This window comes from Oncorhynchus gorbuscha, linkage group LG07 (assembly GCF_021184085.1).
Source record: "Oncorhynchus gorbuscha isolate QuinsamMale2020 ecotype Even-year linkage group LG07, OgorEven_v1.0, whole genome shotgun sequence".
In the NCBI taxonomy this organism is placed as follows: Eukaryota; Metazoa; Chordata; class Actinopteri; order Salmoniformes; family Salmonidae; genus Oncorhynchus; species Oncorhynchus gorbuscha.
In genome coordinates, this window is record NC_060179.1 from 43,919,787 (window position 1) to 43,932,855 (window position 13,069).

A 13,069-nucleotide genomic window follows, 5' to 3' on the forward strand; every position below is an offset into this window, starting at 1 on the left:
AATGTAAATCTCTATTGGACAAGGTGACTTTTATTAATATATGTGGCTCTATTTACTCTCAGACTCAAGACTACAAATCCCTGCAAGCTCCAGCACGTAATCTCCAGTTGACACCTTTGCTAACAGGTATTATGTCAATTTAAAACTTGCACTAGACAGTTTACAGAATTGTCAATTTAATGAAATTGGCACCATTTCCTTGTTTGACCTCTAGGTTTTATGGGTATTATGAGTCATACTGTGGTTCACTGTTCGAAACTGCTGCAAACTCAGAAATCTCTAACTTCTGATTTCAGTGCATTCCATAAAATATTAATCCCAGTCGGAGCTAGTTTAAAAAAAATCCAATTTCACAGTTGTTTTGAACGTTCATCCAACTTTGAGTTCCAAGTCGGATTTCCGACCTGAAGATCACTTGTCATCATGACTTGACCTAGTTTTGTTCAGATTTCCCAGCTGCCTTGAATTCTCTATTATCATCAAAGATGATCCATTATATCACAGTCTCTAAACCCAGAGGCACAACATCGCAAGACTACCGTGAACGCTTGCGAAACAGACCAGGTCGGGGTTTGAAAAGTGAATGAGAATTAAAAACGTATTGTAATGACCTGACTAGATCATAAATGAACAATTGTCCAGACAGAGGCTTGAGTTTACGAATTGACGGTTTATTACACCAACTTTACACAGGCTACTGTTTGGGCCGTAGCACACGCCAAATAGATGACAGATAACCCACAAGCCAATCGTGACCTTCTCTTGTGAAACCCAGACGTAAGAGAGAGAGAACAAAGGCTGAACCTGGTCTTAACTTCCAATGCTCCACCCCCCTGCCCAACCCCCCTCCATGCCACTCCGCCAACCACCAGGATGCCCGGCATCAGAACATTCCAGGCATTCCCGTGATTGGCAGATAGCAGGTTGATTGACAGGTCGGACCCCGCGAACACCGGGTACTGGTCAGTACAACACAACCACCTCCTAGCCTAACACATAACACACAGCTGTCTGTGCGGGTCGCTACACAGCCCCCCCACCACAAAGTCCCTCGTCCCCGAGGGAACAAACAAAGTCTCTGAAGCGACCCGGAGGTCTCCTTTGCCTGCGTGGCCGTGATGGTCGCAGAGTGCCCCTCTGGGACCCAGGGGATGAAGGCAGGGATATGGGTGACAAGGAAGCGGGAACGGGTAATACAGTCCGTGGCTCTGGGGAACCACGCAGTGACACAGGGGGGAGACAGGGGGAGTGGGCTGTCTGGAGCCTTGTCTGCGGCACCTGAGGGTGGGTGCCTGGAGAATGTCATTGCCAGAGAGGGGAATTGTGGGGGTTCCTGGGGTTTGGGGAGAAGAGGCCCCTCTGTATGGGGCTAACCTGTCCCGGTGCAGTGCCACCTTTCTCCCCCTGGGAGGAAGCTGCACCCGGTACACAACCTCCCCTACCCTCTCTCCAGGACACTGCAGGGTCCCACCCAGTGACTGTCCAACTTGGGGCATCTGCCTTTTTTTCCTTAGGGGGCTGTAGACCCAGACCAGCTCCCCAGCCACAAAGTGCCTTCCCCGGGTGTGCATGTCATAGTTCCTTTTCTGCCTCACACCTGCATTCACCAGCTGCTCTCTGGCGAAGGTGTGGGCTGTCTCCAGGCGGTCCTGGAGTCTCCGGGCATACTCCGGCCCCGGAGGAACATGAGGGCTATCCAGGGGCCGACCAAACGCCATCTCCGCAGGGGTGCGGATCTCTCTCCCCAGCATGAGGAGGGCAGGCGTTGCAGGAAGTGGAGTCTTGGACAGCGGAGCGGCATGCCATGAGGACCATAGGCAGGTGCTTGTCCCAGTCACGCTGGTGTTTGGAGGAGACGATGGCCAGCTGCTGTCCAAGCGTTTTGTTGAAGCGCTCCACAAGGCCATCACTTTGAGGATGGAGAGGAGTAGTGTGGGTCTTGTGCATACCCAGCCTCTCACACATGGTGGCGAACACACGGGACTCAAAGTTTCTGCCTTGGTCGCTGTGGATGGACTCTGCAGCTCCAAACCTGCTGAACATCCCCGCTGTCAGGGCGTCGACGATGGTCTCTGCCTCCTGGTCAGGCAGAGCATAGGCCTCGGGCCATTTTGTGAAATAGTCCATGGCCGTGAGCACCCAGCGGTTTCCACTGTCTGTGGTGGGGAACGGCCCAACTACATCCACTCCCACCCTCTCCATGGGAGCCCCCACTGGGAACTGTTGGAGCTGAGCATGAGAGCGGCCTGGGGGCCCCTTTCTCGCTGTGCAGTTGTCACAGTGGCGACAAAAGTCCTCCACATCCCTCTTGTGCTGCCCCCAGTAGAAGCCCTGACGGAGACGGCGCAGTGTTTTTGTGACCCCAAAGTGTCCAGTCCCCACCCCCCCATGAGTACTCTGGAGCACAGCCTCCCGCAATGCTTTTGGGACCACCACCTGCCACCTCTCCTCTCCCGTAGCTGACTCCTTCCATGCCCGCTGTAGCACGCCATCAGCCAGCCGCAGTCTCTCAAACTTCGACCACAACCCTTTGGTCGCGAGTGAGAGCGCTGTCACCTCTTCCCATGGTGGCCTCACCTGCGCCTCTACCCACTGTAGCACTGGCTGTAGGTCTGTGTCCCGTCCCTGCTGCTGCCGCCATTCAGCCACATCGACAGTCTGCAGCTCACAGCAGACAGGCCCGCTCGCCCGACACACTGTGGCACAGACACCCTCCTCTGCCCGCAGCTCTCTCTCCCGTCCCTCTCTCCGTTCACAGTGGCGGCAGCCGTCTGCAGTACAGGGCCGACGGGACATGGCGTCGGTGTTGGAGTGGCGTGCCCCTGCCCTGTGCACCACCGTGAAGTCATACGGCTGAAGCTCCTCCAACCAGCGTGCCACCTGCCCCTCTGGCTCTCTGAAAGACATGAGCCACTGGAGAGCAGAGTGGTCAGTCCTTACAGTAAAGGGCAGACCACCCAGGTAGTACTTGAAGTGTTTGACGGAAGCCACAACAGCCCTGCCGGGTGACACAGTAGCGGCGCTCATGTTTGTCAAATGTTTTGCTGAAGTACGCCACCACTCTCTCCCCCTCTGGCCCCACCTGGGCCAGCACCCCACCCATGCCCACATTGCTCGCGTCTGTGTCCAGGATAAAGGGCAAGGTGAGGTCAGGGGGGGCGAGCACGGGGGCCTCGATCAGTGCACGTTTGAGGGTGTTGAACGCCTCCTCACACTCCACTGTCCAAGTGAAAGCCTTGTCCTTCGGCAGCAGGCGGTTCAGTGGAGCAGCAACGCTTGAGAAGCCCCGTACAAACCTCCTGTAGTACGAGGCCAGGCCCAGGAAGCTCTTCAGCTGACGCTGGTCGGTGGGGGTGGGCCAGTCTCTGACAGCCCCTACCTTGTCCTCCATGCTGCTGATCCCCTCCTTCCCCACTCGGTGGCCCAAGAAGGACACCTCTCTCCTCATGAAGTGGCACTTCTCGGGGTGGAGCTTCAGACCTGCGGCAGCCACCCTCTCCAGCACACGCCGTAGCGCCCCCAGGGCTGACTGGAAGGAGCTGCCATGGGCCAGGATGTCATCGAGGTATACCAGACACTGCTGTCGGGGGATGCCATCCAGCACCCTGTCCATCAAACGCTCAAAAGTAGCTGGAGCGTTGCACAGGCCAAAGCACAGGACCTTGAACTGCCAGTGTCCTCTGTTAGTGGAGAACGCAGTTTTGGCTCTGGCCTCTGGGGAGAGGGGCACCTGCCAGTAGCCACTGCGGAGGTCTAGTGAGGAGAACCAGAAGGACCCCCTAACCAGGTCCAGCGACTCATCGATACGTGGTATGGGTTATGAGTCCTTCCTGGTTACCTCATTCAGCCGCCTGTAGTCCGCACAGAACCTCAGCTTGCCCCCCTTCTTCGGAACCATGACGACTGGCGCCGCCCAGGGGCTGTCTGAGGGCTCAATGAAGTCTGCCCGCTGCATCTCCAACACAGCCTTGTCTGCCGCCTCCTGGCGTGCCAGCGGGATACGGCGGGGACGCATCTTGATGGGTCGAGCATCACCTGTGTCGATCTCATGCTGCACCAGATGAGTCTGACCCACCTCTTCCTCACTCAACGCAAAGCTGTCTCTGAATTCAAACAGCAACTGCCACAACCGTTCCTGCTGCTCAGGGTCAAGACCAACACAGTTCCTCCCCCATATCTCCCTCACTGCAGACAGTGTCCTCTCCTCACCCATCTGGGGTAGCTGGGCTGGGGGGGTGCGACCCGGGCTCACAGAGGGCTGTGTCATGGAGGTAGCTGGGGGAATGTAACACACCGCCGTAGGTGACAGGGGGACTGGGGAAAAGTCACACACAGCTGTGGGGGAGGGCGCAGCCATGAGTCTCTGCTGCTTTAACTGTTGGAGTAAAGGGTTTGTTGGGTTGAGTGAATGTGACATTAGGGGGGCCATGGTGACTTCCGTCCCTCCCTGGAAGCTCAGTGTGCCCCTATTTAGGTCTAACTGGCAGCCTGTGCTCCTAAGAAAGTCCAACCCCAGGATACAAGGGTCCTGCACAGCCGCCACCCACACAGGATGACGCACAGTCCTGCCCCCTACTGTCAGAGTCATTATTCCCTTCCCTTTCATGGGTGCCAGCTCACCTGTGACTGTGCGGAGCTGCACAGTTGTAGGCTCACACTGAGTCCAACCTGGCACAATATCTGGCCTCACCAGGGTTACTGTGGACCCAGTGTCCACCAGGACGGAGCAGGGCACCCCCTCCACAGTGACAGGGACATGACAAATGTCCCCAACACAGGTCCGGCCCACCACAACAACAGGCTCCATCCGCTTGCCCTCGTCTGCTTCTGGGGGAAGTGGAGCCTTGCTTCCCCGTCTGTGCCGGTGGGCTCCTCCTGAAGATGATGGTGGTTGGGATAGAAAGCCAGGGGTCCGCACTACCCGGTCTATGCGGACCCCGAGCCGTTTCCCTGAGCTCTGGGGGACATGGGGCAAACTCGGCGCAGATGGCCTGGCTGGCCACAACCCCAGCAGACCCTGGGACCAGGGCGTGTGTTTCGTTCCGCCTGTAGCGACACAGCACGAATGAGTTTTGTCATTTCGGCCACCCAAGCAGGCTTTTCCGGCTCCGGGCTGCTCTGCCCCCCAGCTCGCACAGAGGGTGTGTCTCCCTGCACCCCCACCAAAGCCCCAGCTGAAGCCCCAGCCCACACCAGCTCCCTCTCCAAAGCCATCTCCAAGGCTGTCTGCAATGACTCAGGATGAGCCAGCTGGGTCTGTATGCGCAGCTCTGTAGGAGAGAGCGCCTGTATGAACTGGTCCCGTGCTAGCTCGCTCTGCACGGAGGGGGGCATGTGAGCATATGCCCGCCGAGAGAGGCTCTCAATGTCATTAGCTAGCACCCGTAGAGGCTCTCCAGGCTGCCTGCATCTATTACTCAGTTCGGAGCGCAGTAGCCCGGGCTGTACACACTGTCCATAGCGCCTCCTCAGTGCTCCCACTAAAGCCCCATAATCATGCCTGTCCTCGGGGCTAATCAATATCAAACAGGCCAGAGCTTCATCCGTGAGGCATAAAGCCAACTGCAGTGCCCTTTCTTCATCCGACCACCCCCTAAAATGAGCTAACAGTTCAAACTGAGCATGAAAAGCTTCCCAATCCGCCTTACCGGAATACTTCGGGGTCTTAACAGATACGGACGCAGCCGGGAACTGGGCGCCACCATGTTTGTTTAATAATAATAATATAATAATAAATAATAAATAATTACATCCTGAGCCCCAGATTCCTCATCACGCCGCGTCGACGTCACCACTACGGTCCGCCCACCAGAATCCCCGCGAAATACATTCGACGAAGCACTCATGCCCGCTTCAGCCGCCATCGCTCTAACGTCCTCCCTCAAGCGGCCTCTGTGCTCCGACGCCCTGGCGATCTCCTCAGACAGAGCCCCCGACGTCCATTCACACGCACCTCCTTGGCCATAATCGTCCCCTACCTCCACCTTCACTTTCGGATTCCCTCGAAGCATTTTCAATCCCGTTCTCACCTACGGTAGCTAGCCACATAAGTCAGCTAGCTAGCTGGCTAACTTGTATCAACGTTTTTACTTCTGACACCAATGTAATGACCTGACTAGATCATAAATGAACAATTGTCCAGACAGAGGCTTGAGTTTACGAATTGACGGTTTATTACACCAACTTTACACAGGCTACTGTTTGGGCCGTAGCACACGCCAAATAGATGACAGATAACCCACAAGCCAATCGTGACCTTCTCTTGTGAAACCCAGACGTAAGAGAGAGAGAACAAAGGCTGAACCTGGTCTTAACTTCCAATGCTCCACCCCCCTGCCCAACCCCCCTCCATGCCACTCCGCCAACCACCAGGATGCCCGGCATCAGAACATTCCAGGCATTCCCGTGATTGGCAGATAGCAGGTTGATTGACAGGTCGGACCCCGCGAACACCGGGTACTGGTCAGTACAACACAACCACCTCCTAGCCTAACACATAACACACAGCTGTCTGTGCGGGTCGCTACAGTATTATCTAAAAAAGGAACAACCTAAATTTGAGCCCATGTTTTAAGTAGTTGAACATGTTATTACTCAAACCTTGTGAAAGTGACAAACTGAATGGTATTCATTTTTGTCAAAAACAACTTTATATCAAAGGTGTGCCTTTGATTTGACAGCCTACACATACACAGCTTGGCACGAGACGACTGTTTGAGCCGATGACATGAGCTTTTGCTAGCCAACGTCGGCATGACATCGCCTACAAGTGTGATCGGGGATTTCTAACGGAGAAGCAATTTTAGCCTCATAATGTACTTTCTTTGATTATATTGACCAGACGCCAAGGGGCCACTCTAAAAATGGAAGGCAGTCAGGAGAAGGCAACATCAAGTGGGATCATTCTAGCCAATGAGAGGGCAGATATGCGTGTGACCCTTTCAGCCCTAGCAATAGCCACTTTCCTTTGGGGAAATCCCAGTCGAAACCGGATGCAGTTTAATTGCTACCATTAGTGGAGGTCCAATTCACGAACGTTGCCCCATCGGTCCTCGATTTAGCTTGAAGGAGAGAGTGTGTCATGCACAAAGTAGATGTCCTAACTGTTTTGCCAAAACTATAGTTTGTTAACAAGAAATTTGTGGAGTTGTTGAAAAACTAGCTTTAATGACTCCAACCTAAGTGGATGTAAACTTCCGACTTCAACTGTATGTATGGCATTGATTTTAGAGTTGGAAAATTGGCTTAGTCTCGGAGCTAGCTTCATAAACATTTTTTATTTATTCTGAAATTGATTGGAATACATTACCAAAATATAAAACTAGCTAGCCAGCTAGTATGTGTAACTGTTGCTAGCTTGCTACATTAGCATGCTAGGTATATTAATAGATTTAGGTTGGTTGTTTCTAATTTCAACTTTAAGATTTCCACCAAGAACGTTGCCTCTCCGATCATCACTCCCCCTGGCTTGGGCAAGGACATTAACATTGACTTTAACATTGATTTCTCCACAACAACCAATCCCAAGAAAGGATAAGCGGGACCTGAACAGACCGTAGTGACAAGGACTCCCATTGTTAGGGCAGAGAGACATGTAGGCTATTTTATCAGTATTGTTGCGTTCAAAACAACTGGGAATTCTGAAAAATAAAGGTAAAATCATGAAATCCGTGATCTTCAGGTCGGAAAGTCGGACCTCTAGAAAGAGGCCCGAGTTCCCAAGTTGGAATTCTGAGTTGGACGACCATTCAAATCGATTTTTCCCAACCCAAGCAAATTGCTTTTAGAGTTCCCAGTTGTTTTGAACACAGCATAGGCTATATCCATAATCTTTGGTACAGTTCACCTTTAAGCCAGTCAAAAGATACGCTGTGTGTTAAAAAGGTGGATTTTGTGGCGTTCATTGCCACAGTTAGAAACTGTACGGCACAAGTCTCAAAGAAATCTAAGAAACTGGACAGCAGAAAAGTTTTTGTGACTCAAGGATTTTACAGCTGAAGACTTACAAGGGGTACTGGCGTTGGAAGACCGACCGTAACAGGTTCCCCTTGAGCCTGTGTAGGGATCAGATCTGTTTAATTTTGTTTTATACAGAAAAGGTGTTTGATTTAGTTTCGTTTATTCATTTATTTATTGGTAGTTCTTATGTCTTAGGATCTGCCTCTTTTTTTCATTTTTTGCCCAAAGTGACATACCCAAATCTAGCTGCCTGTAGCTCAGGCCCTGAAGCATTTTTCTGTATTTTTTTGTACCATCATCTTTGAAATGCAAGAGAAAGGCCATACTGTATTGTTCTAGCCCAGCTGCAATTAAGATTAATATACCATAGAAGAAGAAGTAGAAGTTCACCTCCAACGTCCAAAAGCAGAAGACTTGTCACAGGCTCTCTTTCCATTCCTGTAAATCCACCATGGCTACTCCCGCCTCCAGTAGTTGATCCAGAAGTGTTGGAGAGACTACAGAAAGTTACGGAGGGTGTTGATCCATCTGATTGGTTTAAGAGACGTCTGGATACTGTGTATCAGGATTTTATGGCCTTTTACACAGATGGTTTAAAAGATCCAAGGACAAGATGCACTGGGTCAGTATTTAAAGTGCAGGAACGTGGGTTCGCAATCAGGAAACTTATTACCGATCATCTGGCTCTACAGTGCCTTGCGAAAGTATTCATCCCCCTTGAACTTTGCGACCTTTTGCCACATTTCAGGCTTCAAACATAAAGATATAAAACTGTATTTTTTTGTGAAGAATCAACAAGTGGGACACAATCATGAAGTGGAACGTCATTTATTGGATATTTAAAACTTTTTTAACAAATCAAAAACTGTTAAATTGGGCGTGCAAAATTATTCAGCCCCCTGAAGTTAATACTTTGTAGCGCCACCTTTTGCTGCGATTACAGCTGTAAGTCGCTTGGGGTATGTCTCTATCAGTTTTGCACATCGAGAGACTGAATTTTTTTTCCATTCCTCCTTGCTAAACAGCTCGAGCTCACTGAGGTTGGATGGAGAGCATTTGTGAACAGCAGTTTTCAGTTCTTTCCACAGATGCTCGATTGGATTCAGGTCTGGACTTTGACCTGGCCATTCTAAAACCTGGATATGTTTATTTTTGAATCATTCCATTGTAGATTTTGCTTTATGTTTTGGATCATTGTCTTGTTGGAAGACAAATCTCCGTCCCAGTCTCAGGTCTTTTGCAGACTCCATCAGGTGTTCTTCCAGAATGGTCCTGTATTTGGCTCCATCCATCTTCCCATCAATTTTAACCATTTTCCCTGTCCCTGCTGAAGAAAAGCAGGCCCAAACCATGATGCTGCCACCACCATGTTTGACAGTGGGGATGGTGTGTTCAGGGTGTGTTGCTTTTACGCCAAACATAACGTTTTGCATTGTTGCCAAAAAGTTCAATTTTGGTTTCATCTGACCAGAGCACCTTCTTCCACATGTTTGGTGTGTCTCCCAGGTGGCTTGTGGCAAACTTTAAAGGACACTTTTTATGGATATCTTTAAGAAATGGTTTTCTTCTTGCCACTCTTCCATAAAGGCCAGATTTGTGCAATATACGATTGATTGTTGTCCTATGGACAGAGTCTCCCACCTCAGCTGTAGATCTCTGCAGTTCATCCAGAGTGATCATGGGCCTCTTGGCTGCATCTCTGATCAGTCTTCTCCTTGTATGAGCTGAAAGTTTAGAGGGACGGCCAGGTCTTGGTAGATTTGCAGTGGTCTGATACTCCTTCCATTTCAATATTATCGCTTGCACAGTGCTCCTTGGGATGTTTAAAGCTTGGGAAATCTTTTTATATCCAAATTCGGCTTTAAACTTCTTCACAACAGTATCTCGGACCTGCCTGGTGTGTTCCTTGTTCTTCATGATGCTCTCTGTGCTTTTAACGGACCTCTGAGACTATCACAGTGCAGGTGCATTTATACGGAGACTTGATTACACACAGGTGGATTGTATTTATCATCATTAGTCATTTAGGTCAACATTGGATCATTCAGAGATCCTCACTGAACTTCTGGAGAGAGTTTGCTGCACTGAAAGTAAAGGGGCTGAATAATTTTGCACGCCCAATTTTTCAGTTTTTGATTTGTTAAAAAAGTTTGAAATAACCAATAAATGTCGTTCCACTTCATGATTGTGTCCCACTTGTTGTTGATTCTTCACAAAAAATACAGTTTTATATCTTTATGTTTGAAGCCTGAAATGTGGCAAAAGGTCGCAAAGTTCAAGGACAATTTCTTGTTTGTTTCACAATAAAAAAGATTGAGCATTTTCAAAGTGGTAGGTGTGTTGTGTAAATCAAATGATACAAATCCCCCAAAATCTATTTTAGGTTGTAAGGCAACAAAATAGGAAAAAGGAGGGTGAATACTTTCGAAAGCCACTACCTCTAGAATGAAGCATCGGTATGCAGTGGTGGAAATAGAATCTGAAGGAGTGAAATAACCCCCAAAAACAAACTGTGAACGACCTGACAAGAAATGGAAAATGCCACGGGACAGAATTCTGGAGACCACAGGTAAAGTGAATACGTTTTGAGAGGGATAGTAGTATACAGTGCATTCGGAAAGTATTCAGACCCCTGACTTTATCCACATTTTGTTATGTCACAGCTTTATTCTAAAATAGATTTAATATTCCCCCTCTCAATCTACACACAATAACCCATAATGACAAAGCAAAAACAGGTTTTTAGAAATTTTAGCAAATTTACCAAAAACAAAAAACTGATATCACATTTACATAAGTTTCAGACCCTTTACTCAGTACTTTGTTGAAGCACCTTTGGCAGCGATTACAGCCTCGAGTCTTAGATATGACGCTACAAGCTTGGCACACGGGTTTCTCCCGTTCTTCTCTGTAGATCCTCTCAGGCTCTGTCAAGTTGGATGGGTAGTGTCGCTGCACAGCTATTTTCAAGTCTATCCAACGATGTTTGATCGGGTTCAAGCCCGGGCTGTGGCTGGGCCACTTAAGGACATTAAAGAGGCTTGTCCCGAAGCCACTCCTGTGTTGTCTTGGCTGTGTGCTTAGGGTCGTTGTCCTGTTGGAAGGTGAATCTTCGTCCCAGTCTGAAGTTCTGAGCGCTCTGGAGCAGGTTCCATCAAGGATCTCTCTGTACTTTGCTCCATACATCTTTCCCTTGATCTTGACTAGTCTCCCAGTCCCTGCCGCTGGAGCGCTGTCAGAGTGACCATCAGGTTTTCTGTCACTTTCCTGACTAGGGCGCTTCTTCCCCGATTGCTCAGTTTGGCCAGACGGCCAACTCTAGGAAGAGTCTTGGTGGTTCCAAACGTCTTCCATTTAAGAATGATGGAGCGCACTGTGTTCTTGGGGACACAGGATGCACCTGAGCTGAGTCTCATAGCAAACTCTCTGAATACTTATGTAAATAAGGTATTTCTGTTTAAAAATGAATACATTTGCAAACATTTCTTAACCTGTTTTTGCTTATGGGGTATTGTGTGGAGATTGATTTAACGATGTGGGAAAAGTCAAAAGGTCTGAATACTTTGCGAATGCACTGTATATGAAATCTGGATTCAGCATGACAATCTAATAGGGCACATTCAGTACGGGACTTTACATTGGGGTTTGGCCTATCATTTCAAACAGATAACCATTGCAGAATTATTTGTAACCAGATTATATATTTTTTTAGAATCATATGACTGCCAAGAAAGCAAACTGGGTAGATTTAGCCACAGATCATTTCCCAAAAATTAAAAACCTCCCACTTTCGAGACTATCAAAGTCATGGTAATACCGGTAATCTAGCAGTTAACATTACGGTGCCCTAGCAGGCCACGTTTAATTTATGTCGGTTACCATTGCATTGATTGTTTGTAATTTACATGTGCTTCGGTCAAAAAGGCAGAGGCAGAGCAGAGAAAGGAGATAGACAGTGAAAGTAAGCACAAGTGTAGGCTGTTTCTTGATCTATACTAAAAAACACCTGTTTTGTTCAATTATGGTGTGGACATTGAAAAAGCAATACATGTTTGATTCTCACTTTTATTTAATTGCATATTAAAGATGTATTACATACACTTTTTTTACCCCTAACATCTCCAATGTTGTTGATATATTTATAGATTATCATTGGCGGCAAAAATCCATGGATGCTAAAGGAGTCGACACTGACTCACGTGACTGGTATAAGAGGATCTACAAATCACTGTGCCACATTTCCTAAAAATCCTGAAGCTAATTGGAAAGGATTTCTGAAGTATTGATAACACAAATTTACTGTGGCTTTGTTTACTGGTTCACTGGTTTTGTACAGTATAAGGTAATGTGTCCACTGTTCAACCATACTGTTACACGTTTTTCAGCAAAACCACAGGATATCATGTTACATAATGTGATCTGCTCACATGTACACAACTGAATGTATGACATTTTTTCTAAAAGGGGTCACTGGGTTCGAAGTGTTAAAGACATCATTTAGAGGGGGGGTTGTTTTCAACCAACTTTCAACTATTGCTGGTACAATACAGTACGTAAGCATTCGTAGATAAATATTTGCCGTATTCTCAGCTAAACATGACTTTGGCCTTATTTAGTCAAGCAAATAGACCATCGTGGCCATACAAAGGCAAACTCTTTAGTCAGCAGAGTTAATATTCAAACATTGGATTTCTCTTAGAGATTATTGACCTAGTTTGACCCATTACGAAATGAGTTATTAGTATTTGACACAGTGTTAGAAATTGTACATAATCCAAATTCAAATCCTGCAAGATAATTGGTCTGTGATAACTACTTTTTCAGGCACTACTATGGTCTGTCAAGTTAATGTGTATTTTACGTGTTTGCCCCCAGATTCAGAAATGGGAAGACCAGAGGGAGGAGTGGACTTTCCCAGGGAAATCTGAGAGGCATCTCCCAATAACTCATCTTCATGGCAATGTTTGCATGAGTTGTAGAAATCCAGGTTGTTTCTCCAAGTACTGCTCCTCTAGAATGTGAGCAGAGTATAACTCAATACCAGTCATTCCTTATCAAAAGAGAATAATTGTATTGTCTGACATCATGACACCAAGACCAACTCTGTCAC